Source organism: Muntiacus reevesi, chromosome 14 (assembly GCF_963930625.1).
Source record: "Muntiacus reevesi chromosome 14, mMunRee1.1, whole genome shotgun sequence".
Lineage (NCBI taxonomy): Eukaryota > Metazoa > Chordata > Mammalia > Artiodactyla > Cervidae > Muntiacus > Muntiacus reevesi.
In genome coordinates, this window is record NC_089262.1 from 16243183 (window position 1) to 16246767 (window position 3585).

The 3585-nt window shown below is 42.1% G+C and overlaps 1 pseudogene; it reads right to left on the minus strand.

Moving 5' to 3' along the window:
• Positions 1–253: 253 nt before the first annotated feature.
• LOC136146440 (T-complex protein 1 subunit alpha pseudogene) lies at positions 254–2094 on the minus strand (annotated as a pseudogene).
• Positions 2095–3585: the final 1491 nt, after the last annotated feature.

Sequence of the window (3585 nt, forward strand, 5' to 3'; positions counted from 1 at the left end):
AGGCAGATAAGGTGGTCTGGTATTCCCATCTCTTGAAGAGTTTTCCACAGTTTGTTGTGATCCACATAGTCAAAAGCTTTGGCATAGTGAATGAAGCAGAAGTAGATGTTTTTCTGGAACTCCCTTAGTTTTTTGATGATCCAATTGATGTTGGCAATTTGATCTCTGGTTCCTTTGCCTTTTCTAAATCCAGTTTGAACATCTGGAATTTCTCAATTCATGTACTATTGAAGCCTGGTCTGGAGAATTTTTTTTTTTTTTTTTTTGGCAGTCTGTTGCACTTTAATGTGTAATAGTCAAGGTACAAGCAAGCTGCATTTAACATTGTTATAAATAAAACAGATCAGTCATCAAGGGCTCCAGAGTGAACAGCATCTTCATAACCTCCATGCTTATCATCTTTGCTTTCTGGGTGTAATTTAATAAGATCATCAATTCGAAGAATGGTAATTGCAGCTTCAGTTGCAAATTTCAAGCTCTTAACTTTAACTATGGTTGGTTCAAACACCCCTGCCTGTTTGTTGTCACGGGGTTTACCATTGACCAAGTCAAGACCAGTCTATTTTAGATTTTTTCGTTCTGGGTTAACCTGAGCCTCATTATGAAAAGCTCTTAATTTTGCCACCAGATCTATGGAGTCCTGGGCAGCATTAACTGCTAGAGTATTAGGAATCACAAGAAGAGATCTTGCAAACTCTGCAATAGCTAGCTGTTCCCAGGAGCCCATGCTGGTCATGTAGTTCTCAAGGTAAATGGAAAGGGTTGCCTCTACAGCACCCCTACCTGGGACCACAGACTTTGACTCCAAAACTCTCTTCACCACACAAAGGGCATCGTGTAAGGAGCACTCCATCTTGTCACACATGATATCATTTGCTCCACGTAAGATGACCGATGCATAGGTAGGAGCCTTAGTGTTTTTAATCAAGATCAGTTCATCATCACAAATTCTCTCCTATACCACTTCTTTTGCTTGTCCCAACATTGAAGCTTCAAAAGTTTCTTCACCTTCCAAATTGGCCAGCGTTGACAAAATAATTGCTCCAGAAGCTTTAGCAATGCATTTAAGGTCCCTTTTTAAAACTCTTCGAACTGCCATAGCCCCAGCTTCCACAAAATACTTCAGACACATGTCGTCAATTCCACCAGTGGTTAGGATAACTTTGGCACCGGTTGCCAGGATCTTCTGGATTCGCTCCTTGGTGATGTCGAACTCTCTGTCTAATCTGGTCCAGTTTTTCAGGGTCTGTAATAACCACTTGTACACCAAGCTTCATTTTTGTTTTCTGCAGGTTGAAGTCAAGGCAAGCAATTTTTGCATTAACTATTCTCTTGGGCATACCCTGGGATGCCACCACACAGTTGAGAGCATAGCCATTGATGAGCATACTCTCCATCTGACTTCTCCCATGGGCTTTCAGAACATTAATGGAATTGACTGGATAGCGAGGCTGGCCTCTGATATCTGTGTATTTAATAGCAAGCACAGCATCTACCACCATGTTAGCGAAGAAATCACCATTTATTCCAATGATTTTGGAAGGCATCGATGTCTTGGCAGCATTAATCAGGAAATCCTTTCCAAGCTCATCGGTGTAAATAATCAGATTTTCACTGATATAACGCACTGCTTCCTTGCAAGCAAGTCGATAGCCACTAATAACTGATGTGGGATGAATTTTGTTTGACTAGTTCATCTGCATTCTTTAGAAGTTCTGCTGCAATAATAACCACGGAGGTGGTCCCATCTCCCACTTCTTTGTCTTGCAGATCCGCTAGCTCACAGAGAACTTTGGCTGCAGGATGCTCTACCTCCAGTAGCTTCAGGATGGTTGCACCATCATTAGTAATGGTTACATCACCAATGTCATCCACCAACATTTTGTCCAAGCCAACTGGACCAAGAGAACTTTTCACAATATTGGCAATTGAAGCTGCAGCCATGACGTTCTGGGAGCGGATCGCCTCCCCAGTGCTGCGGCCCCCGAACACGGACAAAGGACCCTCCATCCTGGCGGCAGGGCGCACGTCGAGTTTCCCTCACACCGCGGGCAACCAGCATCTCACGGTCCCCGGGCCGGCGGTGGCCACTGCAGCCGCGACGGCGTGGAAAGCTGGTCTGGAGAATTTTAAAATACTAAAAATAGTTTTATCATGTGATTCTGCAATGCCACTTCTGGATATGACACAAAAACCTTGAAAACAGGATCTCAATGAACAATGTGCACGCCTGATTTTTATAGCAAATGTATTCACAGTAGCTAAAGTCTGGAAGCAGCCCAGATGACCGTTAGCAAATGAATGAAGAGGCAAAATGACACATGTAATGCAAAGGAATATTATTTAGCCTTGAAAATACTTAATGGCATATGCTACAACATGATCAAGGACATCATGATGAGTAAAATAAGCCAGTCACACAAAAAATACCTTGTATGGGCCCACTTTTGTGTGGTACTTAGAGTAGTCAAAATCACAGATAGAAATTAGAATAATTTCTCAGGATGAGCGGATGGTGGAATGAGAGCTATTGTTTAGTGTGTGTATATTAATAATTTCAGTTTTGCAAGATGAAAATAGTTCTGATAATAGTGGTGATGGTTGCACAACAATGTGAATGTACTTAATACCTCTCAAATGTATACTTAGAATGATTAGGATGATGAATAATGTTTTGTATATATTTTACCACAGTGAAATTTGGGGGAAAAATCACTGAAATCAGCACTGATTCTTGGAAAATACTGAAAGCTTTTATTAGAATTTAGCTAGAAGAAAAGGAAAAAAAGAGAGAGAGAGAAATGCAAACTCCCCATATATTGAAGAAAAGAGGGCACAGCTCTGCAGATTTGATAATTTACCTGATGATATTGGTTTAATGGACTTCCCTACTGGATCAGATGGTAAAAATTCACCTGGTATACTGGAGAATCCCAACCCACTCCAGCATTCTTGCTTGGAGAACTGCCATGGACAGAAGAGCCTGGTGGGCTACAGCCCCTGGAGTCACAAAGAGTTGGACATGACTAAGCGACTAAACACAGCACATTGGCATGTTATGAGGCTTCCCTGGTGGCTCAGATGGTAAAGAATCTGCCCACAGTATGGGAGACTGGAGCCCGGTCCCTGGGTCAGGAAGATACCCTGGAGAAGGGAATGGCTAGCCACTCCAGAATTCTTGCTGGAGAATACCATGGACAGAGGAGCCTGGTGGGGCTACAGTCCATGGGATCACAAAGAGCCAGACATGGCTGAGTGCCTGACACTTTGACTTTCATTGGCATATAATAAACATCATTATGACAGTAAACTTGATATTTTAAATGTATTAGACAAATTCCTCTGAAAAAATAAACTCTGAGCCTCCAAAAAGAGGCTCCTCTATTCATGGTATTCTCCAGACAATTATATTGGAATGGGTGGCCATTTCTTCCTTCAGGGAATCTTCCCAACCCAGGGATCCAACCCTTTTCTCTCAGTTTCCTGCATTGGCAGGTTCCTCTTTATCACTAGGGTTCTTTACCACTAGCACCACCTGGGTAGAGTTACAAGCATCGTTATGACAATAAAATTTATAATTTAAAT